The following is a 9,311-nucleotide window of genomic DNA, read 5'->3' as shown; positions in this document are numbered from 1 at the left end:
AGCTCGGTACCGTACTGGAATTGCTGCAGTGGAAGGCAGAGAATGCTATGGCTGACAAAGGATTTGAGAAGCTACTGAAAATATTGAAGAAGAAGCTTCCAAACGATAACGAATTGCCCGACAGTACATACGCAGCAAAGAAGGTCGTATGCCCTCTAGGATTGGAGGTGGAGAAGATACATGCATGCCCTAATGACTGCATCCTCTACCGCGGTGCCTACAAGGATCTGAACGAATGCCCGGTATGCGGTGCGTTGCGGTATAAGATCAGACGAGATGACCCTGGTGATGTTGACGGCGAGCCCCTCAGGAAGAGGGTTCCTGCGAAGGTGATGTGGTATGCTCCTATAATACCACGGTTGAAACGTCTTTTCAGAAACGAAGAGCATGCCAAGTTGATGCGATGGCACAGTGAGAACCGAAAGAAAGATGGGAAGTTGAGAGCACCCGCTGACGGGTCGCAGTGGAGAAAAATCGAGAGAAAGTACTGGGATGAGTTTGCAAAGGACCCAAGGAATGTATGGTTTGCTTTAAGCGCGGATGGCATTAATCCTTTCGGGGAGCAGAGCAGCAATCACATCACCTGGCCCGTGACTCTATGTATGTATAACCTTCCTCCTTGGATGTGCATGAAGCGGAAGTTCATTATGATGCCAGTTCTCATCCAAGGCCCTAAGCAACCCGGCAACGAAATTGATGTGTACCTAAGGCCATTAGTTGAAGAACTTTTACAGCTGTGGAATGGAAACGGTGTACGTACGTGGGATGAGCACAGACAGGAGGAATTTAACCTTAAGGCGTTGCTGTTCGTGACCATAAACGATTGGTCCGCTCTCAGTAACCTTTCAGGACAGACAAACAAAGGATACCACGCATGCACGCACTGTTTAGATGACACTGAAAGTATATACCTGGACAAATGCAGGAAGAATGTGTACCTGGGCCATCGTCGATTTCTTCCGACCAACCATCAATGTCGAAAGAAAGGCAAGCATTTCAAAGGCGAGGCAGATCACCGGAAGAAGCCCGCCATGCGCACCGGTGATCACGTGCTTGCTATGGTCAATGATTTACACTACGTAATCTTTGGAAAGGGTCCCGGTGGACTAGCTGTTCCGAATGACGCTGAGGGACACGCACCCATGTGGAAGAAGAAATCTATATTTTGGGACCTACCCTACTGGAAAGACCTAGAGGTCCGCTCCTCAATCGACGTGATGCACGTGACGAAGAACCTTTGCGTGAACCTGCTAGGCTTCTTGGGCGTGTATGGGAAGACAAAAGATACACCTGAGGCACGAGAGGACCTGCAACATTTGCACGAAAGAGACGGCATGCCTCCGAAGCAGTATAAAGGTCCTGCCGGCTACGCTCTTACGAAAGAAGAGAAATAAATCTTCTTTGAATGCCTGCTCAGTATGAAGGTCACGACTGGCTTCTCGTCGAATATAAAGGGAATAATAAATATGCCAGAGAAAAAGTTTCAGAACCTAAAGTCTCATGACCGCCACGTGATTATGACGCAACTGCTTCCGGTTGCATTGAGGGGGCTTCTACCGGAAAACGTCCGATTAGCCATTGTGAAGCTATGTGCATTCCTCAATGCAATCTCTCAGAAGGTGATCGATCCAGAAATCGTACCAAGGCTAAGGAGTGATGTGGCGCAATGTCTTGTCAGTTTCGAGCTGGTGTTCCCACCATCCTTCTTCAATATCATGACGCACGTCCTAGTTCATCTAGTCGACGAGATTGTCATCCTGAGGCCCGTATTTCTACACAATATGTTCCCCTTTGAGAGGTTCATGGGAGTCCTAAAGAAATATGTCCGTAACCGCGCTAGGCCAGAAGGAAGCATCTCCATGGGCCATCAAACAAAGGATGTTATCGGGTTTTGTGTTGACTTCATTCCTGGCCTTAAGAAGATAGGTCTCCCTAAATCGCGGTATGAGGGGAGACTGACTGGAAAAGGCACTCTTGGAAGAGACTCAATAATATGCATGGACGGATATTCTTGGTCTCAAGCACACTACACAGTTCTACAAAACTCTACCTTGGTGACCCCGTATGTCGATGAACACAAGAACAGTCTGCGCTCCAAACACTCGGAGCAGTGCAACGACTGGATTACATGTGAACACATCAGGACTTTCAGCAGTTGGTTGGAAACACGTCTCAGAGGTGACAACACTGTTTGTGATGAGTTGTACTTGTTGTCCAGGGGACCATCTTTGACTGTATTGACTTACAAAGGATACGAGATAAATGGGAATACATTTTACACGATCGCCCAAGATCAAAAGAGCACCAACCAAAACAGCGGTGTCCGCTTTGATGCAGCAACCGAGAGCGGAAAGGACACATATTATGGTTACATAGTGGACATATGGGAACTTGACTACGGACCTGATTTTAAGGTCCCTTTGTTTAAGTGCAAATGGGTCAATCTGTTAGGCGGCGGGGTACAGGTAGACCCACAATACGGAATGACAACAGTGGATCTGAAAAATCTTGGGTACACTGACGAACCGTTCGTCCTAGCCAATGATGTGGCACAGGTTATCTATGTGAAGGACATGTCTACCAAACCGAGAAAAAGAAAAGATAAGGAAGCGAATACATCATACGATGAGCCAAAGTGCCACATAGTTCTTTCAGGAAAAAGGGACATCCTGGGAGTGGACGGCAAGACAGACATGTCTGAAGATTATGAAAAGTTTCATGAAATTCCTGCCTTCAATGTCAAGGCTGACCCAAGCATCCTGATAAACAATGAAGATTATCCATGGTTACGGCGCAATAAGCAAATGACACAAGCGAAGAAAAAGTGAAGACTTTCTCCCGCAACTATTATGATGATACCATGCCAACTTTGTAACACACGAACATGCTACCATTGTCCGTTTTGTACATGCACATGCTATGTGGGTGAAATTATGATACCATGCCAACTTTCAACTTTTTCAGAGTTCATTTGAAATGCTTTCATGTCTTATGGTTCGGCCCTCGTAATACCATGACCATTAGTCCCTGGCCCATGCCAACTTTCAACTTTCAACTTTGTAAAACTAATGGCACTAACAGAAAGTTTATAATTTTGCTCCTCGCCCCTGGCCCATGACCATTAGTCCCGGTTTGTGCCACAAACTGGGACTAAAGGGTTGGTCCTCGTTGCGGGCAGAGTTCAGTCCCACCTCGCCAACCGAAGGGGGCTCACACCGGTTTATAAGCCCTTCTCTCTCTGCCTTGTTGAGCTCCTCTCAAAGTGAAAATAGATGCCCTAATAGAGAAAAGTTTAACCTAAATTCATAGTGAATTTCTCTGAAATTCATAGAAATTTACTAGGAATTTAGGTTGAATTTTCTCTATAAGCGCATCTATTCTCATTTTTTTAGTAAGTTAATCACAAACTTGTGATTCAAACAATTTTCAAAGAATTCAAATTTTAACTATTCAAATTTGAAAACTAATGGCACTAACAGAAAGTTTATAATTTTTCTAAAACTAATGGCACTAACAGAAAGTTTATAATTTTGCTAACCTAAAAGCAAACAGAATTAAAAATTAAAGCAAAAAACAAAAGAAAATAAATAATGCAAAAAACAAATCAAAAAAACAGGAAAAAACTATTTTTATAGTAAAGTTAATCACAAAATAAAATAAATAAAGCAACAAAGAAAACAAAAAAACTAAAAAAGTGTTTTCAAATTTGAAAACTAATGGTACTAACAGAAAGTTTATAATTTTTCTAAAACTAAAAGCAAAAAGAATAAAAAAATAAAGCAAAAAACAAAAGAAAATAAATAATGCAGAAAAACAAAACAAAAAAACTGGAAAAAATAGCAACAATAAGTATTTTGTTGTAAGTAGAAACAAAATAAAATAAATAAAGCAACAAAAAGTTTATAATTTTGCTGACCTAAAAGCAAAAAGAATTAAAAAATAAAGCAAAAAACAAAAGAAAATAAATAATACAGAAAACAAAACAAAAAAACTGAAAAAAAATAAAAATAGCAACAATAAGTATTTTGTTGTAAGTAGAAACAAAATAAAATAAATAAAGCAACAAAGAAAACAAAAAAAAAGTGTTTTCAAATTTGAAAACTAATGGCACTAACAGAAAGTTTATAATTTTTCTAAAACTAAAAGCAAAAAGAATTAAAAAATAAAGCAAAAAACAAAAGAAAATAAACAATGCAGAAAACAAAAAAAAACTGGAAAAAATTAAATATAGCAACAATAAGTATTTTATTGTAAGTAGAAACAAAAAAAAACAAAAAAAAAGTGCCACGTACTGGGCACCCACGGCCTGAATACGACTAGAAACCCTACCATGGGCCAGGATTCAGGCCCGCGGGAGGCCCAGTAGGCCCACAGGCACACATTGCACGGTTAGGCCCAAAAGCCTGCTTTAGAGAGGAGCTCGAGAGGGAAGGCGCACCGCACCTTATAAACAGGTGCGGCTCCCTCTCAACTAGCAAGGTGGGACTAAACATTTGGGCGTGGGGCAGCACAAGGCCTTTGGTCCCGGTTGGTGGCACCAACCGGGACTAAAGGGGTGCCTTTAGTCCCGGTTGGTGCCACCAACCGGGACCAAAGGCCACCGCTTCCCGCCCTTTGGGCTGCTGAAAATTGGCCTTTGGTCTCGGTTGGTGGCACGAACCGGGACCATAGGTAGGCATTCGTCCCGGTTCGTGCCACGAACCGGGACCAATGCTCTGACTATATATACAACACTTGGGAAATTTCCGCCAACTGCTCCCATTCCTCATCGTCGGCGCCGCCAGGCTGCCCCTCTTGCCTCGTCGCCGCCGCCGAGCCCTGCCCCTCGTCGTCGCCTCCGCCACCGCCGAGCCCTGCCCCGACGCCGTCAGGCTGCTCCACTTCGCCGTCCTCGCCGTCGCCGCCGAGCCCTACCCCGACGCCTTCCCGGCCCGCTCCCACTATGAGCCGCCGTGCCGTTCCCCTCCTCTCCTCCTCTCCCCCCGGCGCGCCCTGCCGCCGCCGCCAGCCGTGCTCTCTTGCCGCGCCCCGACGCTGCCGCCCGCCGTGCTCTGCCCCGACGACGCCGCCTGACCGTGCTCCGCTTGCCGCGCCGCCGCCGGTTCACCGCCGCCGCCCGCCGTGCTCTGCCTTGACGCCGCCGCCTGGCCGCGCTCCGCTTGCCGCGCCGCCGCCGGTTTGCCGCCGCACCCCGCCTCCGCCGCCTGCCTCTGTTAGTTTTTTTTGAGATATGTATGCATGTGTGTAGTGTATATGTGTATGTATGTGTATGTGTGTGCAATGTATATGTGTGTGCATGCAGATATGTATTAGTTTTTTTATTTAGGTTGTTAATTAGTAGATATTAATTTTGTTCATATATGTATGGATGCATGTGGCTATGTATGTATGTATGTATGTATGTATCGGGTATGTCGTTGTCGATATACCCCCTACCAGATAACTTTGACATGAGGGGGGTCGATATACCCCCTCCTCGATAACTTCGACATGATGGGGGGAGGGGGTCGCCGAGGGTTCGAGGGTCACCTAGTGTTCGAGGGTTCGTGGGGGCGAGGGTCGGGAACTAACTAGGATAGAGGGTCGAGGGTTGCCGAGTGTTCAAGGGATCGAGGGGGCTAGGGTCGGGAAATAGCTAGGGTAGAGGGTCGAGGGTCGCCAAGTGTTCGAGGGGGCGAGGGTCGGGAAGAAGAGGAGAAAAAAAGAGGAGAAGAAGAAGGAATAGAGGAGAAGAAAACTTCTTCTCCTCTATTCTTTCTTCTTCTCCTCTTTTTTTTCTTCTTCTTCCTCTTCTTTTTTTTATCGGGAATGAGGGTGTTGATGATCACCGAGCGGTAGAGGAAACCCTAAATAGCAAGTATCGACGGTGCGAGGTACATGTGGCCATCGGTGTAGAACACTACATCCACGTCCCACAAGCGACGTGGGCATCCACAAGTGACGCCCACGTCGCTTGTGGGACGTAGATGTAGTGTTCAACGCCGACGACCACATATACCTCGCACTGTTCATACTTATTGCTATTTAGGGTTCCCATCGACGTCGAGGATAAAAAAAAGAAGAGGAATAAAAGAATAAAAAGAGGAGAAGAAAGAATATATGAGAAGAACTTCTCCTCTATTCTTTCTTCTCCTCTCTTTTTTTCTTCTTCTTCCTCTTTTTTTTATTGAAACGAGGGTGTTGATGATAGCCGAGCGGTAGAGGAAACCCTAAATAGCAAGTATCGACGGTGCGAGGTACATGTGGCCATCGGTGTCGAATACTACATCCACGTCCCAAGTCACTTGTGGGACGTGGATGTAGTGTCCAACACCGACGGCCACATGTATCTCACACCCACGATACTTTCTATTTAGGGTTTCCTCTACTGCTCGGCGACCCTGACCCTCGACGACCCTCGTTTCCGATAAAATAAAGAGGAAGAAGAAGAAAAAAAAGAGAAGAAGAGGAAGAAGAAAAAAAAAGAGAAGAAGATACTTGCTATTTAGGGTTTCCTCTACCGTTCGGCGACCCTGACCCTCGACGACCCTCGTTTTCGATAAAATAAAGAGGAAGAAGAAGAAAAAAAAGAGAAGAAGAATCTTCTTCTCTTTTTTTTCTTCTTCCTCTTCTTCTCTTTTTTTTCTTCTTCTTCCTCTTTATTTTATCGGAAATGAGGGTCGTCGAGATAGAAAGTATCGTCGGTGTGAGATACATGTGGCCGTCGGTGTCAGACACTACATCCACGTCCCACAAGTGGCGCGGGCTTCGACGCCCACGTCACTTGTGGGACGTGGATGTAGTGTCCGACACCGACGGCCACATGTATCTCACACCCACGATACTTGCTATTTAGGGTTTCCTCTACCGCTCGGTGACCCTCGACGACCCTCGTTCCTGATAAAAAAAAGAGGAAGAAGAAGAAAAAAAGAGGAGAAGAAAGAATAGAGGAGTTCTTACTCCTCTATTCTTTCTTCTCCTCTTTTTTTCTTCTTCTTCCTCTTCTTTTTTTATCCTTGAAGCGTTGTCGAGGCCACCCCAAACCCTAGAGAAGCAGCGTCGAGGCCACTCCAAACCCTAGAGAAGCAGCGTCGTGGCCACTAATTAATATTAGTTCTATGTTTGCCACTAATATATCCATCTGTCATGTTTGAATAATGATTGCCATGTTGTCAATATTTGTAGAAACTATGAACACCACCCGAGACGAAGTACAAGAAGAGTTGTTGGGGGACATAATCGCACGAGGAAGTGATGCCGTCTGCTCGTTGTTTCTCAACGACACTGATGGTCTGGAAGCAGCTGGCTATGATTATGATGGCTCCGGTGACCTAATGCCGGTGCAAGAAGGAGACCGTGAGGACGGCTCCGGTGACCCAATGCCGGTGCAAGAAGGAGACCGTGATGACGTCTCCGGTGAACGAACCGAGTCCGGCCAGGTATATATATATATATTAGTTAAGCTTCTGCTGACTAGCTAATTGATGCATTCATTGTTTTGGTATGTACACATATTAATTAAGTCTTTGTTCTTTTTCTAGCCCTCCGGATCGAGAACAACTTCGGTAAAGAGACGAGGCCCGAAGAAAAAGTTGAGCCCGGATGAAAAGTTTGAGATCATAGCAATCGCGCCCAACGGCCAACCGATTGAACCCCTCCGGACAAAGAGCGCATTTGTTGCTCAGTGCGGGGTTTTGGTTAGGGACAAGATCCTGATCAGCATCCAGCAATGGTTTAAGCCGGCTACAGAAGACCCTGAGGTGTCTTATGTCAATGATATGCAGAAAAATGATCTTTGGACTGAGCTGAAGTCAAATTTCACCCTATCGCCTAGAGGATAATTCAGAGAAGCCAGTTAAAGAGCAATTAATCAAGTCTTTTGCTCTTAAGAGGATGGCAGAACTATTCAGGAGGTGGAAGAAAGAGCTGAATAAGTTTGTCGAAAATAACGAGACACCAGAATTCAAGGGCAGATATGAGAAGATCAGAGATCACTGGCCCGCATTTGTGGCCCACAAGACATCGGAAAAGAGTAAGAAGATGTCGGCGACAAACAAGCAAAATGCTGCGAAGAAGAAGCATCACCATCGCACGGGGTCAGGTGGCTTCCTCGTAGCCCGGTCTAAGTGGGCCAAGACTGAGAATGATCTGGTTGATAAAGGGATCGAACCAGAGACAATTAACTGACCAAACCGTTGCCGGACTTGGTTCTTCGGGGCTGGCGGAACCTTGGACCCTGTAACAGGGAAGTGCATTTGGACGAACGATCAAATGGACATACCAGTCAGGAAGCTTCAGCAGTATATCGAAGCAGCGCAGCAAGGGACGTTCTTTCCAGACAGAGAGAACGACGAGCTCACAATGGCCCTCGGGAATCCTGAGCACCCTGGACGGACACGAGGCACGCCAGGCTCCATTCCGTGGAAGGTTGGGTTTCCGGACGCAGGCGGTTACAAATCCCATGAGAGGAGGAAAAAAGTGCAGCAGACCCAAATGCAGGCGCTGCAAGCAAGGGTACAAGCGATAGAGGAACGAGAAGCAAATCGCAACAAACGTACTGCCGAAGCTTCCCCCGAAGCTACCCCGCCATCTCAGCGGAGAAGCAGCGTGGCTTCCACCGAGCTGCTTCAGCCGGAGCATGCCTTGACGACTCCTGCCAGCTATCCCGTGGATGCTATCACGGAATCTCAAAATTGCCACCTTATGACGCAATGGATGAATTTGAAGGTCAAGGCGGCTGTTGGCTCTGTTTATCCTACTGAACCCGGCGCAACTTTTCACTGCCGGGTGATTCCAGAAGGATATGCTAGGGTGATGGTGGATGAAATAACGGAGGGATTTGAGGACCTCCAGCTTGACCACCCTACCGGTGAAGGGGAGACTAGGCTGGGGTCTGCTCTGAAGACTCCATGCCTATGGCGGAAGGAGCTCATCAACCTTCCGAACTGGACGCCTCCGCCTCCTCCTCCTCCTCCGGCAAGTCAGGGCACTCCGCCTCCTCCACCGCCTCCTTCTCCGGCGAGTCAGGGCACTCCGCCTCCTCCTCCGGCGAGTGACGATCAGGGCACTCGACCGGCTCCTTCTCCAGCGCGTGGAGGCACTCCGCCTGTGCCGACGCGCCCGAGCAGCCAACCTCCTCCTTCTCCGCCTCATCAGCAAGGGCAGAAGAGACCTGCCGCTGCTCCGGCTGCTCCTGCGCGTCGTAGTCCTTCTCCTCCGCCTCATAAGCAAGTAAAGAAGACAACCGCTCCGTCTGCTCGGCCGGCGTCTAGCAGTACATCCCGAGGCGGGAGGACATACAGATTCGGTCCTTCTCTGAAGACTCCAGAGAA

The sequence above is a fragment of the Triticum urartu genome, chromosome 7 (genome assembly GCF_003073215.2).
Source record: "Triticum urartu cultivar G1812 chromosome 7, Tu2.1, whole genome shotgun sequence".
NCBI lineage: Eukaryota > Viridiplantae > Streptophyta > Magnoliopsida > Poales > Poaceae > Triticum > Triticum urartu.
Note: the sequence above shows the minus strand (reverse complement) of the source record.